Below are 9786 nucleotides of genomic sequence, written 5' to 3' on the forward strand. Positions count from 1 at the left end.
TTAACACACCCAGCAGCCAATCGTGCTACTAAGCGGCCAGTTAACTACTATCTCAGTCAACTACAACCTTGCCAGTAGGCTCACATTCTACTAACAAAGTCTAGCCAGGTCTGGCAGTCAGGTCAGACAGTTTTTAAACCTACAGAAAGATTGAAACACAGAAACAATAATACAATATTACCGACATGAATCCTCACACAAACAATAAACATATCAGCATATATGACTATTAATCTTCGTGTATCAAGTGCTTTCCTACTTACTACTGATCTGTTGAGGTACTCCAAGAAACTGAATTATCTCCCCAAGTTTCCTCAGGGAGACAAAGAGATGCCACCACCTACCATGTCATGTGACTTTCTCCTCCTCTCATCCCAGGTCATTTGAGCCTCCCTCTCTATCCTTCCTCCTTGAGATAAGGGGAACCTATGGAATTTATGACCTACCAAAACTCTGTGAAAGGACTCACAATATGAGACCTTAGAGCATGCCTCAGCTAATGACTCCAAACAGGCAGTATTAACCTTCATATATGTATGTATTTTCCCATGCCTTTATATGTCGGCCTACCACACTGGTATAATCCTAAATAAGCAGTAAATACACACATAGTTATAATCATAATAATATCACAGGCGTTGGAGGCATGGAATAACCTTACATTGGGTACATATTTGGGAGGCACATTGTTTACAATCCTGTGAACTAAACCTATTAAGAGTGTCCGTTGAATGCCTAAATTATGAATTTGGCATTTGTATGTCCAATCCAATGGACATACAGATAGAGGGAGAGACAGAACTGATTTCATGAAATGTACTTAAATATAGACTTTATTTTGGATCCCTGTGGGGAGAAATTCTCCTCTGGCAAGATAATCTTTTTTGTTGTTTGTTTAACACAGTGGTTCTAAACCCATGATTTTGGGGGGTCCCCAGATGACAGAAAAGTGACAATTTAGGGACTTTTAAGACCTTTTTAATACCTAAATAAAAAAGGCAGAAAAGAAAAAGACCATTACTGCATCAAAAGTAATAAACAAACTATACTATAAAAACTGGTCAAACTTTGGCCAAATTGTCAAATAATATAAGAAAGAGGCAGAAATTGTGAAAACAGCTGATCTACAAGCTCACAATGCCTTGCAACGCATAATTTACTTGTAGAGCTTCAGAGATCAGCTATTTTCACAATATTTATCTGTGGAACCGAGTCAAACTAAATGTAAACTAAACTCAACTCCTACAATTCCAAGTGCTTGTCAGGGTGGGTCCCCAGTTTAAATATTATTATTTGGGGGGGGGGGGGGGGGGGGGCTCACGGCCTGAAAAGGTTGAGAATCACTGGTTTAACAGACAGTACTACTTAATGATAAGTGTCAGAGATGTTTGAAAAACAAGACAGAATACTGTGAGCGATTTTGAGAGTTTTTAAAACGAGTGTCAGCCTGTTTACTGGTGTAAGAGGTACCATTCACTCTGTGCTGGGAATGGATAGCTAGGCTGGTTGTCAGCCTGCTGAAGAATAGCCTATATCACTGGTTCCCAAACATTTGATGACTCCCCGGGACCCAAACTATAGTGAAAATAGCAGATCTACAATTAAGCTCACAACACCTCCCTAAGCCATGCATTGTGAGCTTGTAGATCGTCTAGTTTCACTACTTCTTACACATTTGTTTTCTAATTTACGTATTTTTTTTATTTTTTTTAATGAAATTCTTTAGAAAAATCATTGAATTTGTTTCTAATTCATGAAAAATCTTGCTCTTTATTTAAATGTTTTTAAACAAAAAATAAAGAGATTTATTTTCTCGTGACCCACAAATGGGTCCCGACCGGTCCCGACCCACTTACACTAGTGTTGACTCCCATTGTAAGAATGGAATGCGGAAGTGCTCTGTCTATCTCAAAGAGATAGTTCCAAAGTTTGGAACTATAGCCCCGCTTTGCGGCGAGATCAAAGCGTCACGTTACTCTCTCTTCTACACTCTGCTGTCAGGGAAACAGTAGCATCGATCTCCAGGCTTTTATTGTTTAGTTTTGCTAAAAAATAGGGAAACAGTGGCCCATCATGGCCTATGACTGCGTCAATCAGTCAATCAGTCAATCAATCAGTCCACAGCTTGTTATCGTTAAAAAGTTCCTAAATATCCGCCCGAATCCACAGGTCTCCGTCCGCCTCTGGACATACAGCTGAAGGCTTCTGCAAGGTTGGTATCCCTCATTGTTGGCTGTTTTTGCAGTAGGCCTACAGTGAAAAGATGATTTGTCGATGGTACACCCGGCTCTTGCATACTGTTCTTATGACAGTCCATATTCTCCGAAATATCGCATGTTAAAAAATAAATACAGCCACACGTTGTGTCAATTACGTTACACACGCCTCCGAAATTCTGTGTGTGTGTGTGTGTGTGTGTGTGTGTGTGTGTGTGTGTGTGTGTGTGTGTGTGCGTGCGTGCGTGCGTGGACCTGCAGGTGAAACTTGCTCTTTACGTGAATCCCATCACAGGGTATTGACTTTTTTTTATTTTTCAACAAGTGAGAGGAGCACAAAACCATCCATACTGCTTGATGACTGAATTTTGTTTTGTTCTGTGTAATCTTCGCAATCAAAAGAATGATACACATAGGCCTCAATGTGCAGGTTTTTGTGTGTATAGATTTTTATCGGATGGGTTTAAAAAATAAAAACCCATCAAAAATGCGGTGTGCAAGACTTTAGGCTTGTTTCGAGCTTTGACTGTATCTTTTACACTTTTTAATTTCACACTCCCACACTCAGTCAGTGTGTAAAATGTGCTCCCTCAAAGGTGACACTTCAGTATTGTGTGGAGTGGAAACACCATGCCTTCCACACACGCCTCCAAACGGAAGAACTGCAACGACTCTGTACTGCACAGGGTGAGAAGTAACGAGCAGAGAAGGGGCAACAGTGTCCCAGACAAGGGGACCACCAGGGACTTGCTTGACATCATCGATGAAGGAGCGGCAATGGTGGTGGTTGACACTGGAGATGGTGGAGAAGAGCTGCTACAAGTGGCTGACCAAGAATCGACTGAGCCATCAGACCTGCAGTGTCCCTCTGAACATTCATTTGACAGCACGATGTCTGGCCCTTCCTTCCCACATATGAAGCTGGGTCCACTGCAGGGCCCGTGTTCTGGGTGCCGAAAGTTGTACCAAAAAAATTATGGTGAGCACTGTTTTGCCCGTAATTGTGTTAAAATGCTGGAAAACCTCAGCCAAATAGTGGTAACATCTTGTTGGGCTGTTCTCTGCTGTTTATACTGACGTGTAACCAATCTTCACCTCACTGTAAAGTGTCTAGCAAAAGCCATTTTGACATGGTGTTAAATTGGGCTTTGATTTGTTCACCAGATCCTACTTCCTTGACATGTGACCAGTGGGTCATGCAGAAAAGGCGCAGCACAAGAAGACTGCACAGCATGAATTTGTAAATGTGCACTAGCAATACGTTTGATGGTATTGGTGTTGGTAGATTCCTGGTCAATCAGCTGCAGCTTTGTTAACTTCTTTCCAGGACTCCTTGGGACCACCACGTCCTAGAGCGTGTCCGTGGGATATTCTTCAGTAAGAAACCGCTGACTGGTGAGAGAGACCAAAGAACCTGCTCCAGACCACACATTTTCCTAAAGAGGTAGCAAACACACTTTTTTATTTCTCAGTTTCAGTCTGTCTTTCAGTAGTGGTTCAAAATAGCAGCTAGTTTGTCATTGTCGTTGGCACACTGACAAATGCGTGTGCAAGAGTTTTTTTTTAATGTGGGTTCATGGATTGGTTTCCCATTTCCTTTTTGTACTTCATTCTGAGTGGGCCAGGGGCCCGTTTCACGAAACATGAAACATGAATTTATCTTGGCTTAGCCATGAATCGGTTTCATGAAAGCTGAGTTATCTCGACAGAATAATTTATCCAGTTATCCTGGATATGTTTATCCATGACTTGGTTTCATGAAAGCAATTTTTACTAGCCTGCATTAAAATAACACAGGTACACATTGCCATTAAATTACCACTGTTACAACCCCCAGTCTAGGGTTAGGGAAGTAATATAAAATGACAATTGGATTTAAAATGGAGGAGTGCAGTCTCCACAGCCGAAGCTGTCAGTCCTTCCCAAAAGTTAGTTTATGAGTGAGCTTTATTAATAGTCCATGGTGAGTGTTCTCCCAGCCAATGCAAGGAGGGTTCATCAGAACTGGTCAATCCATGGAGGGAACCAATTCTCCATCGGTAGCTGGCAGCCTCTAGCCTGGTAAACCCTCCCTCCAGAAATCTCATTTGTATTTTATTTCAGGAGTGAGTCTGGCCTGCAGACCTATATGGGCAATTTGGCTGTGGGCTGGAGCTGGGCGGGAGTAATGTAGCTTTGATGTCCAAGTGGCCCTTTGATGTCCAATTAAGCCACTTTAGGCTGCAGTGATTATCACCAGGAGTAATTGGTTTGTCTTTGATGTTAATGAGCAGCTTGTATGAAAGGTGTATTGATTGATGACGTGCGAACCACTCGGGTTCAACCTGATTGGCCTACCCCCGCTGTCAATCACAAAACAATGAGCGAGGACGCTGATTGGCTCGGTTATTTGGTAATGCACTAGAAACGCCCATACAAGCCTTCATGCCAGACTCACTCCTGGAATCAAATGGAAATGAGATTTCCGGAGGGAGGGTTTACCAGGCTAGGCAGCCTCCAGTGATCAACTAGCCTGAGGCTACGAGCTCAATCCATGGTCTTGAAGGGCGGACCCAAACACAGCCGCCTGGATTTGTGCGTGGCTTCCTATTGATTCACCAATCTATGTCCCCGCCTCCCCTCCCCTCCCCCCCTCGGCCTGTGCACGGAACACGCTGACGTCACCAAATTTAGAGCGACGCCCCTCTGCACTCTGATTGGTAGGGAGATAACAAGGTCCAAGACCATCGTTCGTGCATCGCTCCCCCAGGCTTTTCTTTTTTGTAACAAAAAAAAATGCATGGGTTTCCGAGGCTAGTGATCAACAGACTTGACAATCATTTGCCACAGGCAGCTGACAGTCACTTGGCCTCGATCTCCAGGCTTTTTTTGTTTAGTTTGGCTAAAAGATAAAAGCCTGGACCAGCGCGTCGGTGTACCCGGTATAGGAAGTGTTTCATTTCCCCAACCAACCAGAGTGCAGTGGGCGTCGCTCGTAATGTTGTGTTGACGGACAGATCGGTGAACCAATGGGATCACACGCATTCTCTCGCCGGAGATGTTAAACCCGTCCCTCTAAGCACGAAAGCAGGAGGGCTAGTGCAGCCTACTTGGCAATTAGCCTCGATCTCCAGTCTTTTTTTTTTGCTAAAAATGAAAGCCTGGACCAAGCTGTTGATGTTTCAGGCATAGGAAATGGGAGTCAACCTTTAATTTCCCCAACCAACCAGAGCGCAGTGGGCGTTGCTCTAAATTCAGCACCTACCCTACCCAACACCTACCCTAGGCGCACGCCTAGGGTAGGTGTCCCTTATTTCAATCTCTGGGAGTTGGCAACCCTAACCTTGCCATACCTTAGCTTTTGCTGAACTGATGCCACTGGACATACACACAAAATAAACAGGTACAGTGAAAAGAATATGATGTCAAAATGTACATTTTCTTATAACAATAACAATGCGTACAAAATCGAAAAATCCAAAATAGTCATTTTTAGCTTGCGGCCCCTTGGACTTTTGGTATTTTGCTGAGTGGCCCCTGAGCCATCTTAAGTTGAGTAGCCCTGCTCTAAATGTTGTGACGTCAGGGCTCTCAGTGCTGCACATTGGGGGAGGAGGAGGGGCGGGGGCGGGGGCGAGCGCACAGATCGGTGAACCAATAGGTAGGTGCCCACGGATGTTTTCGCCAGAGCCCCTCTATGCCAGAATCAGATATCAGACGCGCTGGGGCAGGCTACCTGGCAATCAACACCTCCAATTCTCCACCTCAGAAACATAGAATACAACAAATAATACAGAATACCAAATCATGTAAAACAAGTATATCCATATACAAATATACACGAATACGGCTGGCCGTAACACCACTTAAGCCCTATATACTTCATTGTACATCAAATTATGAAAATATACGCTGCAAAACCTATTCATGACAGCTTGAGAGCTTGTAGATCGGCTATTTTCGCTATAAAAAAAGATTTTTTTTGAAAGATGCTATTAAACATTGTGATCTATTTTGCTAGGCCTGTTTGTGTAATATATAATTGCATGCCACAAACCACAATAGGCTACGCACAGTAATATGTATATCAATGTTAAACCAGTGAAAAATGTATTGTCACTGCCAAGTTGTGGATTAGCTGGACTATGGATTCTTTATTGATCTATCCTGATGAGTTATTGGATTACTTTTGTTAATTTGGATTGACTTATGAGCGTGTGGAGACTCAAATGGATGCTTGCCCGTGTACAGTAAGTACAATATTGAGCGTTGCAGAGATTAACGTTGGTAGCCTATACTGTGCAAGTTGGAGTGATCTTTTCAAATAGATTTATACAAAACTAGGATTGATCTTCAGAGCTTGATCGTTTGTCCTTTTATTTATCAAAGCATGCAATTCAATATAATTTAAATAAACATACTAGTTTAATCTTAACCACATCTTAAAGGGATATTTCACTTTAAAAAAAACTTTGGGTCATTTTATCGTCTACTCAGGCTTTTGTGAGCCCCCCAGACCGTTTTTAAGTTGCTTGATTTAGTATTTAGATATTTGATAATCATTTTATCAGACACGCCCCCTTCCTATACAAACCCATTATAACTTCAAACTCCATTTTTAACCTGTTAGATTCATCAAAAACACCCATCCTTGGTTCTGCTGACTCACCCTGCCCTTCTAATACGTGAGGGGGCCGTGTTTTTTCGATTACTTTTTCATTTATTGTATTTAATTTTTTTTATTGTATTTAATTTTTTACATTTTCCAAAAAAAATATTAAAAATAAATGAAAAAAGTTATCGAAAAAACACGGCCCCCTCGCAAATTAGGAGGGCAGGGTGAGTAAAGGACGGGTGTTTTTGATGAATCTAACATGTTAAAAATGGAGTTTGAAGTTATAATGGGTTTGTATAGGAAGGGGGCGTGTCTGATAAAATGAATATCAAATATCTAAATACTGAATCAAGCAACTTAAAAACGGTCTGGGGGGTTCACAAAAGTCTGAGTAGACGATAAAACGACCAAAAGTTTTTTTGAAAGTGAAATATCCCTTTAATCCCTCTCTATAATTAGTAAATCGCACCTACTTGGTACGCTCTTTTTTCACTTTACACCCACAGCCGATCTAGCCGATCTACAAGCTCACGCATACCAATGCGAGAGGTTCTGAGCTTGTATATCAGCTATTTTTGGATAATGTTCACCCAGAATAAGTCTGCAGGGTAACAGGAAGAGTGGGCACCTCAATGTAAAATTGTCTATTTGATCCAAAATGTTATAAAACTATTTACATTTCATTTTTAATATTTTTGCACAAAATGGCAAATTTTACTTTGAAGTGCCCACTTTTCCTAAGTGCCCACTCTTCTTGTATCCGTTTGCAGTGGTTCAAGTGGTTAAGGAAAATCAAATTTTATGTTTATATAGTTTTGTAAAAATGAATATTTTACTAAATGTTATTGATTGTTACATATTATGCTTACAGTGACTATGAAGAATTCTGTTACATTCATTATATTTATTTATATGAAGATCTCATTATGAAGTTTCAGCCTGATCTCACAGAAAACAGTGAAATAGCACGGATTGACAATTCCATAAATAGACACCTAGAAAACCAGAAAAGCTGTGCATAGGAGCCGCGAATTCCACGGTGAAATAACATGGGTTGCAACCCGGAAGCAGAGCAGTCTCCACAACATGATTTAACGTTGCAACGTCCGGGACCGCAACTCGCTCGGTGGTCCCTCTCGTGGCTTCAGTTCGCTTGAGACTGCGCGCCTCCGACGTGGTCCAAAACGTAACAAAGTCAATGGAGGGGATTCGCAGCTCCTATGCACAGCTTTTCTGGCTTTCCAGTCGTCTATGTGCGGAATGTCAATCAGTGCTATTTCACCGTGTCGTATGAGCTCGGGTTGTCATACCAGTGGTTAGCAAATGTAGCCTATATTTTGGGGGTACTTACACATTCAGTCTATCCACCATTGCCCCCAAAAGTATTCTCTCTTTTTGCCAGACCCAAGGGGTCGGGGCTTACATGAGGCTTTGTATCTGTTTCGTCCATACATGGGCAGGGGTCATTTGTCCTCCGGCCCCAGCCAAAAAAGTCTGTCCCATTTTCGTCCATACATGGGTATCTGTTTCGTCCATACATGGGCAGGGGCCATTTGTCCTCCGGCCCCAGCCAAAAAAAGTCTGTCCCCCTTTCGTCCATACATGGGTATACACAGGCTGACACGTCATGTGAAGTCCGGCTTAGTCGTGACGTAGTGCATGTTTTGTACCTGTTTCCTCCATGTATGGAGGCTTTGTACCATGAGGCTTTGTACCTGTTTCGTCCATACATGGGTAGGGGCCATTTGTCCTCCGGCCCCAGCCAAAAAAAAGTTTGTGACGTCCCCTTTCGTCACGAACTATTCATGACATCATGAACTTCAGTTATAAAGTGGTTTGTAGGTGTGTTACATACTAGGACTTCATTCTGGGTCTGGCAGAACCAGGTCTCCTGGTCTTGTTTTATTACAGCAGCAGTATTTATTTTATAAGCTTACTTCCTCGTAAGCGCTTCTTCATTTCGGGATCAGTAAATCTGTGCTCGACCGCATGGTCTACTGGGGAAGACGAGAACGCACATTCAGCCTGGCTTGACCAAGTCTGGCTCGACAAAGTCGCTCCTTCACAGCATGGCTTTGCGATCGCGGAACGTAATAAACCAGGCTGCACTGAGCAGACTTTGTCAAACCAGGATTTGTTTTACATCCTGGATGATTTAATTCTGCCTTTGTGAATGCCCAGGTTAGCTTCACAGAATAAATATCCATGGTAACTAATGTGGCATTGCTTACATGAAACCGAGTCATGGATAAACATCCAGGAAAACTGGCTAAATTAATCTGGCGAGATAACTCGGCTTTCATGAAACCGATTCATGGCTAAGCCAAGATAAATTCATCCAGGATAGTTGGTAAATCCCGGATTAATCTGCTATCTAGGTTTCGTGAAATGGGCCCCTGGTCAAGGGTGTATAGCCTACCTGTGATATTAACATGGTAATCTACTCTGTGGTCTACAATTTTGATAAGCCTATAATAAATAATATAACAAATATGTTGATGGGGATATTCATTAATATCACAGATGCATGTACAACTATCCAATATGGGTGCAATGAATAAAGCAAAAAAAAAAGTTCTTGGAAGAGAACTGAATACTACCAACTGTCACTCTTTCATTCTAGAAACCTTAAGCAGTGTAAGGTGGTCGTTAAGAGGGGAAGGAGGACTGTAAGGAAGAGCAGGAGAAAGCAGTCCGCCCAAGATGGGAGCCTCACCAAGCAACCACTCTTAGCTGACAGCGGCCTTTACAGTGACACCAGCTTTCACAGTGATCCCGTCCCGGCAAGGAAGAGCAGGAGAAAGTGGTCCCGGTCTGCCCAAGACGGGAGCCTCACCAAACCACACTTAGATGACAGCGGCCTTCTTAGCGACGCCAGCCTTCACGGCGACCCCAGCCTTCACGGCGATCCCGTCCCTCACAGTGAAAGACTGAACTCAATCAGCCTCAGCTCAAGTAGCCAACCTGAGTGCAGTG

Source organism: Gymnoscopelus braueri (assembly GCF_963280865.1).
Source record: "Gymnoscopelus braueri genome assembly, chromosome: 10".
NCBI classification, from domain to species: domain Eukaryota; kingdom Metazoa; phylum Chordata; class Actinopteri; order Myctophiformes; family Myctophidae; genus Gymnoscopelus; species Gymnoscopelus braueri.